The sequence below is a fragment of the Chinchilla lanigera genome, unplaced genomic scaffold (genome assembly GCF_000276665.1).
Source record: "Chinchilla lanigera isolate Chin_1 unplaced genomic scaffold, ChiLan1.0 scaffold00010, whole genome shotgun sequence".
In the NCBI taxonomy this organism is placed as follows: Eukaryota; Metazoa; Chordata; class Mammalia; order Rodentia; family Chinchillidae; genus Chinchilla; species Chinchilla lanigera.
In genome coordinates, this window is record NW_004955411.1 from 22,111,039 (window position 1) to 22,138,461 (window position 27,423).

At 36.2% G+C, this 27,423-nt stretch overlaps 1 protein-coding gene across 1 annotated transcript in view; it reads left to right on the forward strand.

Annotated features, from left to right (window-relative positions):
• The first annotated feature begins 1,191 nt into the window (after positions 1 to 1,191).
• The window catches only part of Fut9 (fucosyltransferase 9 (alpha (1,3) fucosyltransferase)), a 206,289-nt gene continuing 180,057 nt past the window's right edge, over positions 1,192 to 27,423 (forward strand). The window contains exon 1 of the mRNA XM_005377778.1: positions 1,192 to 1,428. The gene's annotated coding sequence lies outside the window, so the exon portion shown is untranslated. The remainder of the gene's footprint in view (positions 1,429 to 27,423) is intronic.

Sequence of the window (27,423 nt, forward strand, 5' to 3'; positions counted from 1 at the left end):
TTCCTAGTCCTATCTTCTAGATATATAATCTACTCGCTCTCTTCTATCTCTGGACTACCACGTGAAGATTACGAAGCAAAATTATGGTTCAATGAAACTGGTCAATTCCCCCATTGTTTTATATTTACTGAATACGTGAATTCATTCTCTAGATCTTCTTATTGTACGGGGCAGTGCTATACACTATGTATTTGCGCTGGAATCTTTGTAGCTTGCAAAGACACAGGATTGATTTACAGTCTGGTAAAGCAAAGCACAGTCCACAACGGGAAAGCTGGGCCAACCATAGAAAAATGCGGGAAAGTGTGAGCGTTGCGGGGGGCAGTGAAAAACACTGAACAGTGAAGAGGTTGTGAAATAGTTCCACTAAACGTGCATTGCAATGTGTGCCCTACTTTTTTTGTTGGGTAATGGGAAGCGGAGAACCAAGACACAAGGCAGGGGGCTGTAGCTCTGTCCTTCACACTTCTCAACCCTCCTAGATCGGAGAACATGGTCCGAGGTTATACGGTCTTATTTTGTTTTTTATTTTCCTTCTTTAACTGTTCAACCCGATGACAAGCACCAACCCTGCCCAGGCAGCTGTTCCCAGGGGCAGGCGAAGGTTGCCTGCGTTGAGCTCCCTGCTGGCGCCTTCTGGACAAACAGCCGGTGCCAAAGAGCGCCCGGGAAACAAACAGCTAATGGGGGACTACAGAGACGTCATGGGTGCACATGCATGACCACAGTCTGACCAGAAAGGGGAGACACGGGGGGTGACAGTCCGCCGATGTAGGTCTCCAGGCCGCCGCAGTGGAGCGCGCACAGGTGCCTCCGGCGGGTGGCGTGGGGAGCCGTCCGCGGCTTCCGGAGCTCAGGCTCACGCGCCGAAGCCGGCTGCGGCTGGTCCTGGGTGAACCCCCAACTGGAGCCTCGGAGGAAGAACCCAAGGAAAGGGCGCGAAGGGGGAAGCTGGGTGGGAGGGGGCGGGGGAGGGACCTATGGTCTCATCCTCGGTTTCTCCTCTCCGATCTCGCTGGTGGGAAGCTTTCCTGGGCTCGCAGAAGCCTCCCTCCTCCCCTCCCAACTCCGGATGATCGTCTCCCCCTCTCCCCTGGCTCATCCCCTCCCTGCTTGCTCTGCCCTCCCTCCCTCCCTCCGCGTGCCTCCTCCCCTCCCCCTCGCCGCCCTCGTCTCGGGCGGCTGGAGCAGTCGCCGCTTCAGCGGAGCCGGAGATGGGCAGAGAGCGCGCGCCGCGCCGCAGCTCCGGACCCTCCGCTCTCCCCGCCCTCCGCTCCCTGGGCCCCCGCCGCCGCCGCGGTCGCCGCCTGGGTGTCCCCCGACTGCGGTGCCGCTCCTAGGACGGCGCCCCGCCGCTCCCGGCCCTGCCTGCCGCCTGCGCCGCGCAGCCCTCGCGCGCGCCCCGGGTGGCGCTTTCCCTCCGGACCGGTGAGTAACCCGCGGAGCGCAGGGGGTCGGGCGCCGAGGCTGGGCACCGAGAGAGCATCTGCAGGTGCAAGGCCATCGAACCACCTGCTGTGATCCCCAGCCTCCGCGCGGAGGGGATCCGGAGGGTGCTGCCTGCGCTCCCCCAGGGAGTGTTGCTGGTTTCACGACCACCTGCCCGGCACCTGAAGCCTGTCCCTCCCGAGGACAGCTGCTTGCATCCTGGCCCCGTCTTACCTTCCAGCTCCAGAGCTACCACACTAACAGCAGCAGTGCATGGCCCCGACCCTCGCGTGGCTTCAAACAGGGTCATCTTTGCCCTCACTCTTCCCTGTCTCAGCTTTCTGACCTCTCCCTCTTGCCACTGGTTTCGCGCGGATAAAGCCTTTCCACAAAACCCGCCCGGACCCACTTTCGCTCCCCTGGCAAAGCCTGGCTCCAGAGCCCCACGATCCTGCCGGCTTCCCTCTCAGAGAGAATAGTCCTCTGGGTGAATTCTGACCTCCTTCCCTCGCCAGGATGCTGCCTCTTGGCTCTTCTGACAGTCACCCCAGGGAGCTGACACCTACACGTGGTGGCCGTGCCTTCCATACAGTCAGTGCATTCCCAGCACCAGGGGCTGTGGGAGAGATCAATCTTGGAAACAGGAAGAAAAAATTAACAAAGCTTCTCAGGACTAAACTTTTTGTTACTGTTGCCTTGAAGCACACAACTAGTTACAGTGCTTAGATTTCTTCTACTCTCCTGCGGGGCTTAGCTGAGTATGGGGAACGCCCCTATTTTTACCTGTTCCGCCCGCTGTGAGTCTTCTTCCCAGGTAGAGCACTGCACCTGACTGGGAGGTGAATCTGTCAGCAGCTACACTATCTAAAGCTCAGCAACTCTTGAGGATAAGAAGCTTTTTCTTGGCGGAGAAGAGGGTGGCACCAGACTTACCCTTTAAAATCTTCTTTGAAAATGCAATAAGCCGAAGGTCTTATTTTTTCTTTAGGTTTAGTGGCTAAGGGAGGGATAATAAAAGGATTAGAAAACATTGTACCAAGAAGCTCCTGCACTATCTGGGTGCGTCCGGGGTTGTGTAACGTCTTATTATCCAAACAGTTTTTCTGGAGAAGTTTTCCTCTACAGCCCTTTCTTCTGAAACCGGGTTTACCATCTTCCTGTTCTAATCGCTTTGAGAGAAAATAGGCAGGTGTAGTTAATGAATGAATATGGACAACTGGGTGAGGGGAGGGATAAGGCATGAGGTAATTGGAATATTAAAATATGTGTTCCCAATTCCTCCTGCATCACATTTGAAAAACTACTACCCTCACACAACTTGTGATTTATATTTTTAAAAGAAACTATGAGAACATATTAATTTAACATGATATTTTATTGTGTTGAATTCTTCATCTTATGACTTCTGTTCCATGAATACAGATAAGAGTGTTTAGACAAAAATGCTAGAAACTTCAAAAGATGTCTCCAATTTCAGGACAGAGTGCATGCATATAAATTTCTTGGCATTATTATAAATAATTTCAGAGGAGCAATAATTAAATTGTCATTCTTGCTCTTGCAGTTGGTAAGAGAGATGTTACTTCTGTACTTTAAGGGAGCAAGTCTCTGCCTACACAGGAATAAAAGAGAAAGTTGAGCAACTATATTGGGAATTTGTTTAGTGAGGATTGCTTTAAAAATTTCACCCTCACTAGTATCAGGAATTTTTAATTTGTTTTGTTTTAACCCAAAATACACTTGAATTTTATTTATCTTTTTTATGCAGACATAAGCAAAACTGCAGTGATTGGTGGATTTTGGTAAATGTCAGGAAGTGCTAGAAATAATGACTTTACTGTTGGTGTTCTAAATTTGAAATTTTGGTTACCTTTAGTGCTTGCCTAACAAGAACACTTAAAGCTATGTGTTTAAATTTGTGATTACGGCAGATGCTTCCATATAGCCATGCCATGTATTTGGGTGATAAGCTAGGAAGCAAGTCTGATCATTTAAATTTTTCTTTAAATACATTTACACTTTGGGTGCAATAGAGTGATTAGTATGTAAAGTATGTCCAACAATAATAATAAATATGTATTGAAAAAGATACATCACAGCTGAAAACAAGGAAAGGCAAGAGTAATGCCCATTAATCCATTATTGCTCATAATGATATTAATTATTAGTTCAAAGCGGTATATTAGAATTCTATGTAATGTCAAATACTAAAATGGTTTCAGAATTATCTAGGAAACTACAAATTAATGTGCCATGAATTATGTCAGGAATTTCTGGTAAGAATTGCCAGTAAACTAGAACTCTTGATCTTCCAGGATTTAATGTCATTGTCATTTATAGGGCTATGCAAAGCAGTTAAATATAATACATTGGGAGACAGACACATCTTGAAATAGCATCTCCTTGAGTACCATTAAAATGTATTTCATAATGCTCATAATTACATGCCACCTAAAGGGTAGGTCTAAAATGTTTGCCCTGGTGAAGAGAAATTTTAAATTGTGGAAATAATATAAATCATTCCTTCAACATATTATTATTAGTTGAATGTTCCATGTAAAACAATTTTTTCTGAACTCTGTGGCAAAGAAAAAGAAAAACTGAGGAAGAGACAATTGCAAGGAAGGAGAAAAAGAGAGAAAGAACAAAACCTATGAATAGTTAAATTCTTAAAGCAAAAGTAATTAAATACAAGTTCTATTATTTAGGTATTTGAGATAACAGTGGTTTTCCAGTCTGAATTTCAAGAAATGTCTCCATAATTACAAAAATATTGCATCTCTGTTCTTATAAATTGGCTCATGGATTTTTTTACTCAATAAAATATAAAGATCACAGGCAAACTCATGAAATCTAATTGTATAATTGAACTAAATAAAATTCTAGACAAATTTTAAAATAAAAGTTTGAAAAAGAACACATATACTCCCACCTAAAATTATAACATTAGATTAATTGCAAAGTTGGGTGCATTATTCAATTTTATGGCTATTTATACTTATAAATTTATGAGTCTATATATTACATTACAAAATATGAATTTTATGAATTCAAAACAACCGCCAAATTGCACTTGTATATATCAAATCATCACATGAATTTTCATATGAGTTTTCTATCTTCAATCTATAAGGAGTAGTTTGCAGAAAGCATTATCATAGAATAACTATGCCAATGAATATTTCTAATGTAACATGATTATTTGACCAAAATTTTATAACAATACCATCAAAGTCATATCCTTATGAATCTACTCTAATGTATAATTACAATTCCTACAAAAAGAAACATTTGCATTCTGTTACTTTATATGTAACTTTATGAAATGTATTCTATTTACTTGAGGATGGACTACCCGGCATTCTTAATAAAAGGCATGTAGAATTTAGATATCAGAAATTATAAAGAACATTACATTCCTTCATTTTATTAATAACTTGCTCAAGTTTCCTTAGTCAGTAGCAGAAATAGAACCCAAGCCTCTGAATCCACTCTGCATCTATCTTTTATAAATTAAAAATGAGCACCCCTACACTTTATTTTGAGCAAGTAATAAGACAGACAGCAGTTTCAGGATTAAGGAAAATGGGAAATAAATAAAATATCAACACTTCTTCACATACCATGACAATGTTTGATCTTATAACCCTGATAGTTCTTCTTACTCTACCTGTAAATTAAAGTGTGGGAAATATTTTTAAAATTACACAGGTCCACCTAAAATATTTTAGTCTTATTTTAGAAATTTCGGTATGAATTGTTTACTTATATACTGCAAATTTCTTTATTTTATTTATTTATTTATTTTTTGGTTTTTCTCTGGTACCAGGAACCGAACTCATGACCTTGCGCTTGCCAGGCAGGCACTTTGCTGCTGAGCTAAATCCCCAGCCCCTATACTGCAAATTTCTTTTGCAGTAATGATATGCTGTGGATACTTCCAGTTTAACTTTTATAAACAGTTGTCTGTAAAACATTCCAAAAATAGATATTGGATTCTAAAGCCAACAGGGGAAAAGCATTTACAGTTTCTTCTATATGCTTACTTAATATTTATGTCACCAGAAAAAAAGTTTGTGCATCTATTTGTTTACTTTTTTATGTTTATTTTTGTCTCCATACACTCTCTCTCCATAGCTTGAGTAGCCAGGGAAGATAAATTTGTTTCACAAAATTCTAAGTCTACAGTGGAAAATACTGGCACTTTTAGCTTTTCCTTCACCCATGACCAAAGGGATCAATGTAAGTGAATGACTAAATCAATGAGAACCTGTCATTGCTACAGAGTAAAGAAAAAGATAAATTTTCAACTGTAGTCTTGTTGATGGAGGCTCATCACTGTCAGGAAGGATAATTTGGTAATTATGTTGCCAACTCCGTTACATTACCTGGACCAAAACTGGGTTATCTAAATGTGGCTGGGTTGATGGAAGTTAAAGGAATCACTGATTTTAGACTGCTTGTGGTTAGTTTAAAAGATAGGAGGAAACCTTGTTTTAAGTTTTCCTTGTTGAAGGAATTGGCCTTCTTTCAACTCATTAAGATGCAGATTTATCTGAAAGGAGAACTAAGGCTTTCGTGACCTAATTTCTCTGGAGTGTAATTCAGCCTCCATCTTGAGATCTCACCAAAGAGCCAGAAGTGAAGTTAAGACTGTAGACCCTTGAATGACTATTACACAGGCTCTGATCTCAAACAGCTTACAGTTTAACTGGGAGGCAAATGACAAACGAAAAGGACTGATGAGACACTGGACTCACTTCAACTATTATAACTACAGTGCTACTGAGCAAGAATGTCAGGAGAAAAACAAAAAAGGCGATAATGTAGTCAAAATCTGCCTTGTGTAAAACAGGTAGAGTTATGTCATTGCTGTGGCTTGACAGTAAAATAATCTATTTTCTTAAAAAAAAAAAAAAAGAAGTTTCTGCTGGTTCCTAGATTTTCCATCTCCAAAAAAAAGATTTGCTGTCAATGTGAAAAGCTATTCTTATACATATTAGTATGAACTAGTATATAATCTTATAGCAATGAGTGCAACAGGTCATAAGGTAATTTTCCAGAGGAAATGTAACTCATTATATGGATTTACTTTTTATTTTTATATATGGATTTGATATATATTAAAAATGTCAAGTTTTTCTTAGAATAATAAAACTAAATTTTCAAGGAACATTCACAGGGCAGTGTACATAAATGAGGTACATACGTGTTTTAGTTTTCTCATTGCTGAGACAAAATACTTGACACTTAAGGTTACTTAGGAAAGGTTTATTTCATCTTACAGTTTCTAGGGGTTTCAGTCCATGGCTGGTTGGTTCCAAGGTCGGTTGGCATGGCAGAAGAACATCACAGAGGAGAGAAAGTCCATGGATGACAAGCAGAAGGCAGCAAGCAGCAAACAGCAGCAGCAGTAGCAGGAATAACACACCTTTCTTTCCCTTTTATCCTATCCACCATACAAGCCTTTTGGTTGGTACCACCTGAACCAGAGGGGGCCTTTCCATTATACCCCCTCAGATCTATGCTATACCAATTTAGCTATCATACTCTTTTAATGCCAGTATCACACACTTTAATCTAACCACCTCCCAAAAGCCCCACCTATGACCACTTGAGGTTTTGGGAGGACATGTAGACATAAGTCATAACAATGCAGTATGTATATTATACCTTCCATAGTTAAAGGTTTACAAAATACTTTAAGAAAATAGATTTAAACTTTACAAAGTTATTTAAAAATCTCTGTATCTTATTTCTCTCATAAAGAACATTTATTGAAGTTACAAAAGAATGGTAGAAAAAAAAGGTTGCCTATAGTTGGTATGATAACAGGTATTTAGGTTTTACATGAAAGGCAAAATATACATAATTCCTAAGTTGTTAACTGCTCTGTTAATTCTTTATTACTTTATATGTCCACTGTATTCTTTGTGTCAGAAGGATTGACTCAATACATGAAGTGCTATTATTAGCTAACATCAGGAACACTTTTGACATGTGGTGAGCAAGGCGACAGGGCTGCAATGACAATAGTACTTCGTTGCTCTGACTTGGAGTGAGACCACTGAGCTATGTCAGTAGCCAATTCCTGCTGATTTGCACAAACCATGAAATGTCTGAGATTAAAATAACTCACTAAGCATGAATAATTGATTCTAGTCCTTGTTTTGAAGAGGTTACATGAAGGCTGTCAATCCAACTTGTTCTACTTGTCCTCACCTATAGCCTGGTGACATTTCTCTGCCTCCACCGAAGAGTTAAGCAGTAATTACAGATATGGGAGTGTGAAAGTTGTCCAAAGGTGTTGACAGGTATTTTGTGGGAAATGCCAACACTAGGACTATCTCCTACCATTTCCAGTAGATTTCTTGCTGTGGTTAAGGGGAATATACATCAAATCACAGTCAGAGCTGTCTGGCAGATGAGGGCAGAAAGTTAAATTTAAAGCCCTTGTCACTGTTTGAAAGCCACTTTTCATACAAAGATGAGATGCCACAGATGAGCTAGGTGAGCTACAAGCTTGACCATACTTTCTATTTAACAAGTGAGGTTCGTAGGACCCTTTCTTACCTCATTACTCATTGACTCTACCTTTCCCACCCCAAATAAAATAGCAGACCAATTGCAACAGCATTATTGATCAAGACTTCAGTTTTGACAAGAGTCCAGTTATAAGCTCATAGCTGCTTTTTTTTGTTGTTGTTGTTAACAAAGATATACCTGGTAGGAATGCATCCTGTGTGTTAGGAAAGTCACCACTTCAAATCCTTTAAGGGCACTGTGGCTATTTACATTTTTTCAGAGACTTCAACCAAAACATCATTAGTCAAAGAGCCTTGTAGTTCACAGATTAATTAAAAGTATGGGGTGCTAAATATGGAAAGAAGGACATAGCTTGATTGTGAGCTTATAACATCATGTGTATGTGCCTTACTCAAACGATTCTAATTTTTTTGAGACAGCTAACATAAAGGACCAAGAAAAATTTTCATCTGAGGCATGTATCATCTCCAATACCAAAAGACTCCAATAAGATGTTGAATGTCCCTTTGTGTTAGTTGGGAAATAATAGGCAGTAGTATTTTTTGACTGCTAGAGGAACTTAACATCGTAGACCTGACCATAAGTCTCCAGAAACTTTATAGAGACTGCCCAGATGTTAGTATTTGTCACTTGAGTTGGTAAAAATGTGAGACAATCACAATTTTGTAATAGCAATAAAAATTTCTAACTTGTTCATCAGTAAGACATCATCTACATAGTTAAATTTTAATAGAATACAGAATAGAGACACTCATGGTGACCCACTAGTGCTGATGCCCAATGGAGGAATTTAAGGAGTCCTGTACCTTACCTATAATGACTCAGATTTACTACAAATGCCTATTGGTGGCTCTGTCAAACGAATGAGACATGATTTTTCATCTTTAGGAGCCAGTACTCCAGAAAATCTGGAATTGGCCTATCTAAGACAGCATTCCAGAAATTTAATCTGCTCCATGGATTCACTTACGTGGATAGCTGAGACTGTATGTGACCAACAGTGGATTTAGTTGATAATAATCCATTCTAAACTTGTAATTCTCATTAGCTTTTTCACCCGTCATACAGGGCTTTGTACTAAAATATTTCATCTCTTACTACTTGTGTTTTCTTCAAGTCTGTGGTCAAGCCTATGATTTCCCTTTGTCCTACAGAGATTTTAAATTTTCTGTTGGGCCATCTGAGAAGGAAACGGGAGGAAACCTGGAAAGTGATTGACATGTCACATTAGCACCTCTTTATATGTGGCTTTTCACAGTTCTGAAAATCTTCTCAGGCACTTAATGGATGATGAAGAGTAAGTGTATAACGTTGCATTCTTATTATATAACTATAAATAGGGATAACAACAACAGGACACTGAATTAGCCCGAAAGACTTCATCCACAAGATGGTGTTAACTTGTTTTCCCACTGTGAATCCTGCTTAAACCCCACTCCCTGAATCTAAATGTCTTTCTCTTTTCTAAGTCTAGGTGAAAAGATGACTTGGGTATCTATTTCCAGTACATCCTGAAGCTCAATTTCAAGTTCAATGCCCTCATCTCCCTGAATTTTCTCAGTATATTTGATTGGGTGCATGTGTGTTGAGAGATACATGAAGGACGAGGCGACTTTGGTCTCCACTCATTTCTTTTTAAATCAGCAGAGGTCATGACAGAGCAGTGGAGGGGAATCTGAGAGCAGAGGAGAGAGGTTTCATACACACTTTTAGTTTCAAGTGATGTGACAGAGCCTCATGACATAGCCAAATAAACTTCAAACATTTTTGTCCTACACAATTATCTATACTAGGAACAAAACTGATGGGCGTCATTATCTGTTTTGTCCTTGGGAATCCCTTGACTCAAAAAGTACAGCCACATTGCTGTTTTTGTTAAGTTATGCAGTTTGCTGTGTCTGACTGATACAGTCTCGTCTCATGCATTGGTGACTTTCTTTAAAGAATCCTCCTTAATTTGGAGGACAGTTTGCTCCGTTATCTTATCTCAAGTTCTCACCCATTTTGACATCAGGGAGAGGGAAGCTTTTCTCTACAGCGCTGGTAACTTCTAGATTTTATCTAAATTTCTTTAATCTCTTTCTCATTCACCGTTAGGTCAACTTCATCAGAATTTTAAGCTCAATTGAGGCCAGTAAAAACCCAAATACTTGCTAGTACCTCATCCGTGATTTCCCACAGGAGTCGTGATATTTCAGGAAAGCCTGCCTGAGAGGAATGAAGTTCCTTTATAGTGGCAGAAGTTCCAGGAAAAAACAAAACTGGGAAATCTTATTGTCACTTTCCATTGGATCAAAGGTTGTCATGATCAAATGAAGGACAAATTTAGCCATAAGACAACCCACCACTCTTTGGCACTTCTTTTCCCACACAAACCAGTTAAGGTTCTGTTGATTTACATGGTAAGTTCTCAGTTAACATATTATGTACATGTGCATCTAACTATTATCTATGAGCAGACAGAGCCTTCTGCACAACCAGTACAAATCTGAGTGCTAGTTATGGTAGTGCAGATCTGAGACTTCCAAACTGGCAAGGAAGTCTTTACATTGATAGGGTGAGCAACAACCAAGACAGCACTCTGGCAGCTCTATTTTACCTGTTTTTTGCTGGGTAGCCTGAGATTGTCTTCTGGATTCCTTATCACTAACAGGTAAAAAAGGTAGGGCTGTTTATTGTCCAGTTGATCATATAATTTCTGTAACATGTTTGCTAACGATTCCTATAGATTTCCCTCAAATTTCGTGAAAGGAGCAGCATTCTATTCTCATAATAAATATTATCAAAATCTCTGAAGGAACCTGGAGGTTTCTCTGTTTGTAAATTAACATAAAAACCTGCCATAGTAACATGGTTAGTTGTAGATAACTTTACACTTCTTGGTAACAGAAGAAGGGCAGTTTATTTTTCACAGCAATAGCTGTAGCAAGAACATCAGCACTTTTGTACTGGTTCCCTAAGTCCCAGTTGCTACAAGGCCATATGAGGCAGACGAGATTACTGAATAAAAAAAGCATCCCAGCCAAAGACATGCAAATCTTTATCCTGGGGAACGGGCCTGCCTCATGACATAGCCAAATAAACTTCAAACATTTTTGTCGTACACAGTGATCTATACTAGGAACAAAACTCCAGAAAGTGATGCAATTTCTATTTTCCAAGGCTATTTGGTTTACAAACATCTTTTAAAAATAATTCAAAACAAAATTAGCCAGTGATTCTTTCGTAAAATGTACAGAAATGTAAAAGACTCATGATTGTCTTCTAATGATAACAAAATATTTCAATTAGTGCTCATTTTAGCAATCTCCTTATCTATGTTACGCTGTATGGGCATCTTTGCCAGTGTGCTTTTAATATGTGATACTTAAGATTGATGAATCTAAGATAGAAGCTATGAAGGAAGCTTTTAGAACAAATATATGGTATTTAAAATGTATCGTTAGACTCTTCATTAGTTACTCCTGACTTCATAGGTTTAGCACAGGGCAGATAAGTAACTGATAATTCTTTTTATTTTTATTTTTTTTTTTTTCCAGTACCAGGAATCGAATTCACGACACCGCACTTGCCAGACAGGCGCTGTGCCTCTGAGCTAAGTCCCCAGCCCCAGTAATTGGTAATTCTTATACTAATGAGCAAAAAATTGACCTAAATCACATAAGAAGTCTATAATTTGTAGAATTACAGTAGATGATAAATAAAATTTGCTTAGTATACCTATACTATAATAGATACAATTTTTATTATATAATATATAATTTGCTTTATATGTATATAATTTACTTAATTCTTGCATATACTTTACATGTATATAATACATACATGTTATTTATATGTCTTTAGTATTTCTCTAATACTACACAGTTTGAAGGGTCCCCCAGATTTTCCTAGTAAAAGTTGAAAGCCATTTAAATTTGTTTTATTTAATTTTATTTAGACATCATAACTATCATGTTCTCTAATGAGCATCTTATACTCTTAAGGCTGTGGAAATATGTCTTTTCTATTAAGGCTTATCTCTAGGATATTATGAGGTTATGATATCACATTGGCCACATATATATATATATTTTTTTTATTTTTATTTTTATTATTTTTTTTGTGATACCAGAAATTGAACTCATGACCTTGCGGCTTGTCAGTCAGGCACTATGCTGTTGAGTTATATCCCTGGCCCCTGGCCTTATATTTTTGTATGTGTTCCTCCCAGTGGTTTACTCTGAAAAGAAACCTGGTTCCTACTTTTCTAAATTTTTGTGATTTATTTATTTTTATTTCACTATATCTTTGCAGTACATAATGTTTATGTTCCTTTGGGAAGCTGGTGCATGTACATAACACATCCTAATTATTTTCTCTCCCCTTTTACTCTCTCTTCCCACCCACTCCATCTCTTGATCCCCTTCCCATTTGAGAAACATTTACCTCCCTGCTTCCTCTTATCTACCTTTACTTTGCTCTTTGTTTATACTTTGAGTTTCTCATATAAAAGAAACCATGTTTTCATACTATTATTGCCTAGCTTCACAACTAAAGCATGATAACTGCTCAGTAATTTCTAAAATTTAACATGAGATGACATAAGGTGCCATTAACAGAAGTGCTGATTAACAAGAGCTTTAATTTCAGATATTTTGGGAAATGATGTACTGTAAATAATAGAATGAAAAACGTGTAGACTATTTGAGCTGGAATAATCCATTAGAATTTTAAAATAATTATTTAAACTTTTTAATCTCCCTTTACGCATTATGTGGGCATTCATATTACAAGGCATCCCACTCACAAATGTCACAGTTTGATAAAAACTTTACACACATACCCCCAAAAGCCTATACTGGAATTAATCACTTTACTAAATCAGTAAAATAATAAAAGTAATGAAAACATCATAATTCTCAAAGCAATAAGGTCTGAGGCACTCTGGGAAAGATGTTCTTTTACAAGTATAATGTGTCAGTGGTACCAAATTACTAGAAAGTCATCAGACACCCAGTAATCAAGTACACTCTACTGTCTACTGACAAAGACTTTATGATCTGTCTTCAGTGTACACTTCTATCTGGACAACTGTTGAAAGAAAGGTAGGTTTTGGGCAACCCTGGCTATTTCTAATGAGGTTCTTCATTATGAATAGGTGATATGTATTTTCAGCACACCACAGACAGCTGTATCCCTATGCAAGGTTATGATACTCAAAAAGTCCCTCCTCATCACTATTGGTATACTAAATGTCGGGCTCTCACAGTCCCCTGGTTTACTGTGCTCTCAGCCAGAAACATTTTAGAACTCTTTCCCATCATTCCATAGTGCAACAGACACTGGCTATGGGATCTTGACCTGGTGACTGGATAGAACGCAACCTCACTTCCTGTTTCAATTTTAATTTCTCCCAAGATGACACATCTCAAAAATACCTTTTTAATGTACTGTGCATTTTATTGAGAGTGCAGAAAGGAACTGTTTTTGATCACTTATTTTGTTTTGATAAGAATGTTGTACAGCACTGGTGTGAATCGTCAAGAGCCTGTCCTGAGTCTGAAAAAGCTGAGAAGAATAAAGAAAACATTGCTCAACTCCTTTCAATATGCTCCTCAACCCCTATTCTCTGAACATCTATTAGAATTTTTAATGAGCATTCATTTTGTTACTGTCACTTAAATATCCAAATTCTGATCTTGTTTCCTAATTTTTGACACACAGATTATATACATTTAAAACTTCAGAGGGGAATCACATTAAATGGAAGACTTTAAACATCAAAAGATTAGAAATCAATGAACTTTGTCATCCAGAAATGACTTCTATTTTAACCTTGAACTGAACATTCTAAAGTTTCTGACATTCCCTCTCCATCAAAGAGGGAAATTGAACATGAGTTTACTCCTCTTTCACCTTGTGTCCTGATACACAATTTTTCTTTCCTTATTTCTTTGTTGTAGTGGTTTTTCTACTCGGTTTCAATGTCTGCAGGTTGTAATTACCTTTGTGGTGTCTGTCTCCACCTCATTTAAGTCATCATTGCTGTTAACACTGCCAGCCTTGACGTCTAAGAACTTCAGCCATTCTTTTCTCCCCGCCTTTCCTGTTTCTTCTGACTTTCATTGTTTACTCAAATTCTAAAAACAAGAACATAAAGAAAAGGCCTGTCGCTAATTTCTTAGTATATTTATGACCATTACAGTCATCATATAAAAATTTTGATTATTATAAATGTACAGGTAGATATTATAGAACTCCCTAAAATACTGAGTAATTTCTATAATATCTATGTGTACATTTAAGAATGTCATATTTTCTTAATATTTAATAGTTTGAAAAGGTATAATCATTCAGTTGGTAACAAATGAAATGAGGCTAATTTTTGATTAGATAATTAGCAAGTGATAATTACATAATCCAGTTAGCTAATTAGCAAATCTTAGACCACTAAGAAAATGCAGACTTTGGGGACTATTTTATAGTAATTCAAGAAGCAGCATATAATGAGCACTGAGGAGATAATTAGAATAATATTCTCCATGGCAAAATTAAGTGGATATTTGGAAAATAATTTTTTGTTTTAATTATTAGCTCAATGTGATAATTTTTTTCCACAAGCATTAAAACTCATCAACTAAAAGAGATCCTCTTTCACCCAGACTGAACAAAGCTGTAAAGAATATAAACTCACCCTGAGAGTAAGAAAAGCCAGATCAACGACAACAATAATAGCAACACCAAAACATTACTTTTCTTGAATACACTGGAAAGATAGTTCATACAGTTTACAAATGTCTAGAACTACAGCAATGGGTAAGTAGGTCCCTCTATAGAGAAATGAGTCATGGCATTCATGTCATATGTGGTAAAGCACAGAATAGGACCTGGCCAGCATAGAACAGATTATAAAAGAATTATCATCTAAGCTATTTAAAAGGAAATAGATTCATAAAGGCTAAATATGGGATAGACTAACAGAATCTTTGGCAATCCTTGACATGGGAGAACTTGACTGAACTCATTCACTAGTGATTTTATGCATACATTTACTAGGTATTTATGAGAAATACTGGAAGTAGGGTGAAAGACAGAAGTTCCCCACAACAACCAGACGATGAAGGGAGGATTGATTGCTACAGCACATAAATCAGTTCCACCATTCCAAGCTCCAATCCTTCATCCTAAAAACATGGCAGCGCTAGAGAGAATTGACATCATAAGTACATGGTCAACAGTCACTTTCTGAAAAAACTAACAATGCCACAAACCAATGTCCTTAGAGAAGTAAAAGTCTTCTCTACCACCAGGCATGAATAACTGACATGAGTCTCAACTATTTTACACGGATATTTGGCATTTGTTTTTTTTTTTTTTTTTTTTTTGGTGTTTTTGAGACAGGGTCTCCCTGTTTAGTTCAGGCTAGCCTTGAGCTCACTTTGTAGCCCAGGCTGGTCTTCAGCTTACAACGATCCTCCTGCCTCAGCCCCCAAGTGCTGGTAGTACAGGTATGCACCACCACACCTGGCTTGGCATTTAATTAAGAAGTTAAAGTACATACAAAAACTCAAGGAAAATATTTATTATCAAAAGTCAAGTCTAAGAAATTGAACCAGAATCAAAGATGACTGAGAAGTTGGGATTCTCAGATGGATTAATATAACTGACTAATGTGTCCAGTGTTCTAATAGAAAAGGTGGACAATATACAGGACAAATGAAGAATTTTAGTAGGAAAATGGAAAAAACAGGAAAGTTTCAAATGTACTTACTAAAAGTACAAGAAAAAGCTACCACGTATCACATATTTTTTTCAATATGCTTATTAGTAGACTCATCCTTTCTGAGAAAATAATTAATTAACTACAAGATGGACGGTTAGATAATAGCCAAGAGGGGAGAGGGACAAAGACAAAAAAATAAAGAAACATAGAACAAAACAGAAGCAGGACACCTAAAAGTTCTGGGACAACTGCAAATAATCTACGACCCTTGTAATTAAAATTTCAAAAGAAGAAAAGAGAGAACAGATCAGATAAAATGTTTGAAAAGATAGAGAAAACTTTATAAGAACAGGCAAGAGACTAGATTTCTGCTGAGAATTTTCCAAAAATAATGAAAATTATCAAATTGCAGAACAAAGCAGTCAAGAAAACTCCAAGAAAGCTAGTTAATGACAATTAGAATATACACACACGGGGTCCCCTCTACGTATCATACTCAACCTGCATAGAATCAAAGGTGAAAAGAGGAAAACTGCACAATAACATGTGTTTAAAAAATTTCTCAAGGGCTAGAGATAAGATATCCAACAGAAACTTGGACCTCCACATGAAGAACTCTAGGAATGGTAAAAATAAAAGTAAATGTAAAAGATTTTTGGAAACGTTGTTGCTGGGCTTGGGTCGGAGTTCATTGGCAGAGCATATGACTAGCATGTGTGAAGCTCTGGGAATCCCCAGCATGCAAAAACAGTAACAGTAACAATAATAAAAACCATAGAACAAAAATTCTTTCAAAATTTATTGCTATAAATAAAAAGTTATCTAAGGTAAAAGACAGTCACATGTATTAAAAGTTTGTTGCACATGTAAAAGTAAAATGTCAAGGACACTTAAAGTTTTGGAGAAAATTACTGAAACTGTATGGTAACTGTCTTGCAGAACTCGTGTTACTTGAACTAAACTGTGATAAATTACCTACTTTAGATATTTTACCTCAGCTAAACCTTTTTTAAAAGTAAGCAGTGGAGAAAATAGTATTATTAAAAATCCCATCCACAAATAAGCATAAAAATAAGAAGAAAGACAAGATAGAAATAAAGAGGAAATGTCGCAGAACAGTAGATTTAAATCAAATTATATTAACAATTACAATAACTAAGTAATATAGATAGCTCGATTAAAAACAATCATTTTGGAGTGGGTAAAAATCACAGTTGCCAGCTATATGTTGTTTATAAGAAAGACACATTATAAACCAGGTGTCATGGCATACACCTGCAATTCCACTACTCAAAAGGCTGAGACAGGAGGATCAGCAGGAGTTTGAGTTGAGTCTGAGTCACATAGTGAGTTCAGTTTGAGCTGTATGTCAAGATTTTTCTCTCAAAAAGCTAGAAAGGGAGGGAAGGGAGAAAGAAGGTTAGAAAATTAAATAACATATTAACAATAATAAAAAATTAGGCAGGAGCGATTATCGATTACATAAACATTAGAACAAGCAATATTACTAGGAGCTATACACCATTATAGGCAAGAAAATTTATTAACAACATGACTGTGTGCAGGTAAGAACAGAATTTTAGAATTCAAAAAACAAAATTGATCAAGCTGAAAGTATAAAGTTAAATCTACAACTGTATCTGAAGATGTCAGCTATCCTGTCTGCAGTTAGTCAAACAGATAGAGGAATGTAAGAATGTAGAAGTTCTGAACAATACCATCAATCAACCTGGCATAATTGTTAATAATCCAGTTCTTCACCCCAAAATAGCAGAATCTGGTGGAAAATATTTACAAAATAAATGCATAATAAAGGACTGATATGCAAAATATATAAAGAACTATCACATTCAGTTATCAAGAAAAACCCCTAACTCAATTAAATAAGCTGTAAAAATTTGAACAGTCACTTCGAGAAGGGCAGTAAATGGTTGGCAAAGAAAGTATGTAAAAAGATGGTCAACATTGATAGCTATTAGGAACATCTTTGTAAGTTAAGATAAGAGTAACATAGTGCTATGCAGTAGTACAAAGAAACAAACAAATCAAAACATTTAACCTCCTGAAGTCAGAAGGAGGAGGTTGAACAACCGGAACGTTCTTATATTGCTAGAGGAACTGAAAAATGATGGTGCAGTTTTTCATTTTGGAAAACAGTTTTAACAGCTCCTTATAAAATTAAAAAATAAAAATACATATGACCCAGCAGTGCCATTTCTAGGAATGTATTTAAATAAAATGAACATATACCTCCACATCAAAACCTAAACTATGATGAATATTTATATACATACTTGTCAAAAACTGGAAAACACTCAAATGTCCTTAAAATACAGAATAAATAATAAACTGATATATTCATGTAATGGCATATTACTCAGCAATAGAAGTAAATAAACAGTGAAAAGAATCACTTGGAAGCATACACATTATGTAATTACATTTATATGACATTGTGTTTGTTTGTTTGTTTTCTTTTGTTTTTTTTTCAGGTACCGAGAATCAAATTCACCACCTTGCACTTGCCAGGCAGGCGTTGTGGCGCTGAGCTAAATCACCAGCTCCTATATGACATTTTGGAAAAAACAAAATTCTTAAATTTCTTAGACAGAAAACAAATCATTGGTTTCCAGGGCTTAGACTGGAAAGCGGAGACTGACTTCAAGGTGACACAAAGGAAATTTGGGTACCGATGGGACTGTGCTGTATCTTTATACACAGCCGTAGTTTATGTCCTTTTCTCAAAATTCATAGAAGGAGGCATTTAAATGGGATTAATTTTCTGTTTGTAAATCGTGCCTTAATAACTGATCTTTTAAATTAATACATTTTTGCAGTACAAGCAATTTACACCCATCTTAGGGAGTGGGTACGGGTCCATAATATAGCTTTTTGTTTTAAATTCCCCCATTCCCTGTTCCCTCCTGCCTGCCTTCCTCCTCCTCTGAACCCCCTCTGCCTATTTTAGTTCTTGTTGACATTACAGTATTAATTTCTTTTTTAGGGAAAGGAGTAAAGAAAGAAAGAAGGAAGGGGATATATATATATATATATATATACATGATAGCTAAGATAATTGTGCTACTAAATTCCATTGATTTATTGTAAGGAACAGTTAATGCTTAACATTTTCTTGCCAATTTTTCATGATTGTGTCTGGTAATCTGAACAACTACTTTGAAGATATAATTAATCATATGGCATGTTTATGACATATAATGTTTACATTCATTGAGGTTATTTGGTTCCTGTATATTCTATTTATTTCCCCACCTCTCTTCCTTTCCTTACAGACGTCCTCTTGGATCCTTTCCCATTTACACATGATCAATCCCTTTGTCTCCCTCTATCCTTCCTTTAATCTGCTGTTTGTACTTTTCCGTGTTCAAATGAGAAATTCTTTTTTTTTCTTTTTTGAGACAGGGTCTCAATGTGCAGTTCAGGCCAGCTGTGAGCTCACTTTGTAGCCCAGGCTGGTCTCGAACTTGCAAAGATCCTCCTGCCTCAGCCTCCCAAGTGCTGGATTACAGGTGTGTGCCACCACGCCCGGCTCAAATGAGAAATCCTACATGGTATTTAAGCTTGTGTGTCCACTTTATTTAACTTACCATTATATTTTCCAGGAAAAAAGTAGATATAAAAAGACCATGCTTGACTTTGATAAAAGTTATTTATTACAAACCAACAAGCAACATCATAGTAAGTGGGGAAAAACTGAAAGCATTTACTCAAAATCAGGAATAAGCCAAGGAAGCCCACTATCACCACTTCTATTCAACATGGTACTCAGAACATCAGCCAGAGCAATCAGGCAAGAAAAAAATAGCACAGATACACATCGGAAGGGAAGAATTCAAATTATCATTATTTGCAGATGTCATGGTACTCTACATAGAAGACCAAAGAATTCCACAAAAAACTCTTAGAATTATTACCAGCTTCAGCAATGTAACAGAATACAAAATCAACACGCAAAAATAAATACCATTTGTGTACATCAATAATGAACGTAAAGATATCTTTCTTTTTTGAAGGGTGAGTTCCAGGCTTTTTTTTTATTTTAAAGATAATAAAAATAATTAAAAAAAATAGAAATGATACAGAACTTCACTAAACAAGATGATGAGTTCAAAAATGGCTGTTATATTACATATTGTTGTCTTCAAATTAGTATTCAGATATAATTATATTATATTCATATATAAGCATTATATCAAATTATATTCAGATATAAGCATGCAAAATTGGGCAAAAAACCTAAAAAGATGAAAAAAATTTGAGTGCTGGCTGCTCCTTTTAAAAGACCACTAGAAATCAGGACTACAGTTATCCCAGCTATCCTGTATATATCCATATATATTTTTCACTTCCTTCTTTCTTTTCTCCTTTTCCTCATCCCAGTTCCGTCCATTTGAGCAGTTTCTTTTCCTTTCACAGTATCTGTTCTACCTTTTAGAATTTAATTATTGTTGCAGCTTCCTACACTAGGGAGACAATTCAATGTTCACACATGTGGGTCTGAATTATTTCACTTATTAGTACGGTCTTTAGTTGCATGCATGTACCTATAAAAGCCTCAAGTTTGTCTTATTTGTAGTTGAGTAATACTCCGTTGTATAAAAATACCACACCTTTTTTATCCATTCCTCCACTGATGGGTATTTGTGTTGTTTCTAAAATTTAGCTATGACAAATTGCACTGCTATAAACATGGGTGCACATGTACCACTGTGATATGGCATTTTTATTTCTTCTTGAAAAATATACAGAAGGGAATAGCTGGGTTGAATGGAACCTCTAATCCTACTTTTTTGAGGAATCTCTTCAGTGATTTCCATCATGGTTGTGCCAGTCTACACTCCCACCAATAGTGCAGAAGTGTTCCCTTTTCCCCACAGCCCCTCCAGCATTTGTTATTGGTTAACTTCTTGATGATAGCCATTCTTTCTCGGGTGAGATGGAATCTCTGTGTTCTTTAAACTTGCATTTCTCTTATGACTAATAATGTTGAACATTTTTTCATATATTTATTTGCCATTTGAATTTTTTCACCTGAGAAGTGTGTATTCATCTCAGATGCCCATTTTTGGATTGGGTCTTTGAATTTTGGGGTCCAGACCTTTTTTAATTCTTTTTTGTTCTAGATAGAAGTCCTTTGGGGCTAAAATTTTCTCCCGATTTCGTGGGGTTTTGTGTTTACTCTGTTGGTGGTTTTTTGGATGTGCAAAAACTTTTTAATAAGATGAGATCCCAGTTATTGATTCTTTGAAGTATTTCCCATGCACTTTGGTATTTTTTCATGAATTCTATGCTTTCCCCTATGTATTCAATACTTCTACATACTTTCTCTTCCAGTAGATTTAGTGTTTCTGTTTTAATATTTAGATCTTTGATCCATTTTGACTTTAGTTTAGTGCATGATGATAGACATGGGTCTACCTTTACAGTTTGGCATAAGTAAAGCCAGTTTTTCCAGCACCATTTATTAAAGGAGCTATCATTCTTCCAGTGAACATGTCTGGTCCCTTTGTCAAAGATAAGGTGGCTGAATGTCTTTGTGGTTGTGTCTGCATCTTCTAGTGTGTTCTATTGTTCCTCAGGTCTATTTTTTGCCAATACAATGCTGATTTCATCACTGGAGCTTTGTAGTATAATGTTAAGTCTGGGATTATGGTGCCTCCCACCTTGTCTTTGTTACCCAGGACTGCTTTTCCTATTCTAGATCTCTTCTGTTTCAAGTGGATTTTAGGAATGTTTTCTCTAGATCTGTGAGATATACTAATGGTGTTTGATATTTTGTGAGTATGGAAATTTTCACAAGGTTGGTCCTTCTTATCCAAAAGCAAGGAATATCTTTCCATTTTCTGAAATCTTCTTCAATCTCCTTTTTCAAAGTGCTGTAATTTTTCCTGTATAGATGTTTTATTTCCTTTGTTAGACTGATTCCTAAATATTTCATTCTTTTGGATGTTATTGTGAAAGGTGTGGTTTCTCTAATTTCTTGCTTACTGTGTTTGTTGTTTGGCTACAGGAATGCTATAGATTTTTGAGTGTTGATTTTGTGTCCAGGTATGCTACGGAATTTCATTTGTTGTGTTTTGTTTTTTGTTTTTTGTCTTTTTCCAGTACCAGGAATCAAACTCACGATCTTGTGCTTGCCCGGCAGGCACTGGGCCACTGAGCTAAATACCCAGCCTCCTGATTTCATTATTCAATCTACAAGTCTTTTGGTGGAGTTTTTGGGGTCATGTGTTTAGAGTATCACATCATCTGTGAATATGATAATTTCACTTCTTCCTTTCTAATCCTTATTCATTCATTTCTCTCTCTTGTCTCATTGCTCTGGCTAATGTTTCCAGAACTATATTGAATAGGAGTGGTGACAGTGGACATCCTTGTCCTGATTTTAAATTGAAAGCTTCTGGTTTTGTCCATTTTGTATGATGTTGGATGTTGGTTTGTCATAGATGGCTTGTATCAGATTGAGGTAAAGACTATATATTCAGATTTTCTCTAGTACTTTTTATCATGAATGAGTGTTGGACCTTGTCAAAGCGTTTCTCTACATCTACTGAGATTATCATGTGATTTTTATCTTTGGCTCTGTTGATATGGTGTATTACATTTATTGATTTGTGTATATTCAACCATCCCTGCATTCCTGGGATGAACCCCATTTGCTCATCATGTACAATCTTCCTGATGATTTGCTGCATTTTGTTTGCTAGTATTTTATTGAGAATGTTTACATCTATATTCATTAGGGAGATTGGCCTATAGTTCTCTTTTTGGTTTGGTCTTTCTCTGATTTTGGTATTTGGGTAATTCTTGCCTATGTGAATGAGTTAGGGAGATTTCCTTCTCTTTCAATTTCATTAAAGAGTTTGAGAAGTACAGGCATTCAGTATTCTCTAAATTTCTGTGACAATATTTACAATCAAATGAAAATGCATATACAATTTAGAGGAACCTGTGGGATGCAATGAAAGCAGTCCTCAGATGGAAATTTATAGTGGTGGATCCTCACATCAGGAAAACAGAATGAGCACAAATAAACTTATGCTGCATCTCAAGCTTCTAGACAAAGAAGAGCAAGGCAAACCCAAAGCCCAAAGAAGGCAGGAAATTATAAAGATCAGTGCAGAAATTAATGCTATAATTAACTGTATAAGAGACTAAGAAAATAATACAAAAGAATTAATGAATCAAAGTGTTGATTCTTTGAAAGAATAAATAAAAATGGATAAACCCCTAGCTAACCTTATCAGAAAAAGGAAAGAAAATCCATCAAATTCATGCAATAAGGAATGAAAAGTGTGAAATCACTAGATATCCTATAGAAACTCAGAACCTCTTCAATACCTACTTCAAAAATCTGTACTCTCAGAGGACGGAAATCACAGAAGAAATGGAGAGATTCCTAGATACATCTGAATTACCAAAGCTGAATCAAGAATATATAAAAATTCTGAATAACCCAATCTCAGTCAGTGAAATTTAAAATGTAATTAAAAATTTACCAACAAAGAAAAGCCCAGGTCATGATGGATTCCCAGATGAATTCTACTGATTTTCTGTTTAGTTTATCTATCTTTCTGCCACAGTGGGGTGTTAAATTCCCCTGTGTTGACTGTGTTACTGGTTATTTGATTTTTCACATCTGTTAAAATTTGTCTTATATAGTTGGGTACCCCTGTATTTCGTGTATATTTATGATTCTTTTCTCTTGTTCTTGAAATTTTCCCCTAACAAGTGTATAATGATCTTTATCATTTTTGATCATTCTTAGTTTGAAGTTCACATTGTCTGCAAACAGAATAGCTACCCCTACTTTTTTCTGGGTTCCGGTAGCATGGAGGATTGTTTTCCATCCTTTGACTTTCAGTCTATGCATTTTCTTTTGAGTTCAATGTGTTTCTTATACAAAATATTGTTGGATTTTGTTTCTTGATCCATGCTATCAGTCTGCCTCTTTTGATTGGTGAATTGAAGACATTTACATTGATGTTTATAACTGATATACATTGGCTTAACTTTGTCATGTTATTTTCCTGCTGTTGGTTCCCTGCTTTTCCTGTCTGTTAAATTGCTTCCTCCTCTTGGTGGTTCATTTCTATTGTACTTCTTGAAATTGTGGTCATTTTATCTCTTTCTAGACTATCTTTCAGGACTCTTTGTAGGGTGACTTTGGTGGTCACGAATTTCTTCAATTGTTCCTTGTTGTGGAAGTATCTTATTTCTCTATTAATTTTGAAAGATAGTTTTGCTGGGTACATCAATCTGAATTACAAGTTGTTTTCTTTCAGGAACTAAAATACTTCACTCTAAGCTCTTCTTGACTTGATGGTTTGGGTTGAGAAATGTGCTGTGATTCTGATAGGCTTTCCTTTATAGGTAATCTGTTTCTTTTCCCTAACAGCTTTTAATATTCTGTTCTTTTGTTGAATGTCTGAGATCTTGATCATTATGTGTCTGGGTGTAGATTTTGGTTATGGCTAACTGGAGTTCTTTTTAACTTCTTAGTAGTTTAGTATTCTTTTTCAGAACTCTTGATGAATGATAAGTAGGATATTAAAAAAATGTACAGTACTTTAGTGCAATTCATTTAAAAAACTGCAGATACTGGAGGCATTCAAACTACCTAAATAAAGCAAGATAAAAGCAAAAGAACCATAGCAAACAGCCCATGGAATTCATTTGCAGTTATTTCTTTAGATATTTTAAACTTTAGAGCTATACAGCAAGACTTAAGGGCTCCCACCTTTCTTAGAACTAATTTTACTGAAGTATTCTTTACCCTCATGTTTTCAGTGTATATGAACGCCTCTGGAACTTATTGTTGCATTTAAAATGAGAGTTTTATGAGAAATCTAGATCTTTTATTATAATCTGATGAAAGAATGTTTCTCACATTATTTTCCATAAGAATCATACTTAGATTTGCTACTGATCACATTGTGTGAATAATTTTATTTTTCTAATGGCTATTAAGAGATGCATATTTGTCCCTAATAATTGTTCAGATGGTGGCATTCATTTCCAAATTAAAGGATTTAATTTATAATTGTTCTTGCTTTTACTTGTTTTTACATTTTTTTGGCTTTTACTTTTAATTGTTCTTTGTCTTCCTAGTCTCCAAACTCATACATTCACAAAGCAAGTGGGAACATTCACATCAGTGTTTCCAAACTCACTCAGCCAGTAATTTTTTTCTTAAAATGCATTAAAACTTTTAGCAAGGTAGGTGGCACTAGGAAGAAAGCAATAGCAAGAAAGGAAGAAAAGGGGGCAAGAAGAAATACATATACTTAAATATGTTGTTACATTGACTATTAAATGAGTAATTAAAGAGCACATTACTTCTTTAAATTATACTCCCTTAGGTACCTAGTGGAAATGATTCTTTGAGACATATGTTTGAAAATTTTAATGTTAAAAACCTTGCCAGGAGAGGTTAAATATTATTTTCTACCCACAAAAAAACAAGCAATATAATTGACCCATGTTTTTTGCATTCAGAATAGCCTGCTGTTCACTTATGCAAACTGGGGTCACTTCTTTATTATCTCTGTGTCCAAGTGATCCCAGAATGTTTCAAGTTCCTGGTTGAAGCTAGGCCCTGTCTATGGTCAGGCTGTGTAACCAGAAAGATAACAGCATCCTACCGAGTTGATATGCTTTTATTACTCATGGCAACCTGAGGAGTAGATGAACAGTACATATTATTAGAGTAGCTGTAATAAAACTTCCAGCAAGATTTGCATCCTGTTCAACTCAGCGTGACAATTTTTACTCCTGGAAGGAATTTCTATGTTATTAGACAGAAAAAGAACCCAGACTATTACGAACAATTACATGTGGTTCTCGGTCCTGTACAATAGGAGTTCAAATTCTGTATAATTAGTTATACCTTATGCAGGAAAAAATAAAAGAAATTTAAAAGTAAACCACTCTGCTAGTAAAAGCACAAAAATATTGAAAGCTTATGTTATCAGTAGTTTCACAACCACAGCTAAGCTTTGTTCTAGAATTTTAAATATATTATGTTGAATGTCATTAAACAAAAAGTAACTATAATACTTTTAAACTTATGACCTGATGTCTAAGACTCATTGAAAACTTTCTGATCACTAATTAAAGTTTTTAAACAGTTAGTGAACTCGTGTTGAATGGAAACATTTTCCTGGCTGGTGAGACAGAGCTACTCTGAAATGGGTACAGCAATTCATAGACAAAATAAAATTACTTCTAAAGGGAAATGACTCCAACTGAAACACCAGGGTCCAGAAAACATACAAGTAACAGTGAACTACAGAGCTTGGAAGCTTGCCAAGTCACTCATATCTTTCTAAGGTCAAGTTCCCTTCATCCTGAAACTATTCAGATGCATATAAAAAGTTTATTGCTATAGACTAAGAATGTAAATAGCATGTAACATATCAAAAAGTCTATTTTTCTTTTTTATCTTTTTCTTTTTACCTTTTTTGTCTGTGCTATGTTATTTTAATTAATTTTATGTTTTATGTTGTTTAAACAGACTAGAAGTTTTGACATATTTGTACATGCATATAACATACTTTGATCATTATTCCTCATTATTATTATTCCTCCTCCTTCCCGCCCTTTCCTCCAAGGCCCTTGCTCTTCTACAGTAATTTCCCTTCTATTTTCATGGAACGTTTCTCTGTTTTTCTTTTTCAGATTTCAAAAATAAAAGAAAATGAACTATTACTATTTTAACTTAGTTTGTCGTACACCAAAATGTAAAAATGTACATAGACACTCACATACAAAAATACTCAATGTACATACAACCATGAACTACCAAATATGTAGGAACAAATCCAAGTATACTCACATGAAAATACACAAATATGTATATGTAGACACAAATGTACGTACACACTATGTGCATGCCTAATTTATTTAATTAAATATTCTAAATTTAGACAAAGCCACTCCTAAATTTACAATAAATGCAAATAAAATCTTTCAATTTAGGAAAGGATATCAGAGGAGAGGAAAAAGATAATCCTTACCAAACTAGATAAAAAGTAATCTGATATTCCTCTGTAGCATCTTTCCAGTATTCTCCTCTTATTTCTATCTAAATTCTTAATCCTTGCAGATTATTGCTTTTTTATTTGTCTTCTTCCTCCAGCACATCAGCCCTCTGCATGGAGCCAATATTGGAATAGAGATAGCGTCTTACTAACCAGGTAGGAGGTAACTTTATCATCATGGCAAACAGTAAAGGAGAACATTGCCATCATAAGAGTTAGAAATAATGGCATTTGATATTATGGCTAGGCATTATAAAACTATTTTCCATTTAGTCCCTGCTTTACCTAGGAAGTGATATCCAATGTAAAATTTAAATTAAAAAAAATTTAAATAAGTAAAAAATAAAAACTAGAAAAAATTATCAATATCTCAATGGGCTATTAAGTACTATTCATGTATATAGCAGTGAATATTCATACATTATTTGCTTGAATTATTGTCTTTATTCAACAGACATCTATTAATCTAGTATGTGAACATTTTGGCATAGGACAAATGGTTGAGATTTGCAAATGAATCAACTAGCATCAGTCAATTTGAGATGAAACTACTGAGAATGAGTCTGTATTAGACACATTATTATAGTGGGCAATTTTGTTCTGCGATTAGGAAACTACCATCTATATCCTTATACTCTGAAGCATTCCTCCTTAGACCTGAATGCTCTTAGTTACTTTTTC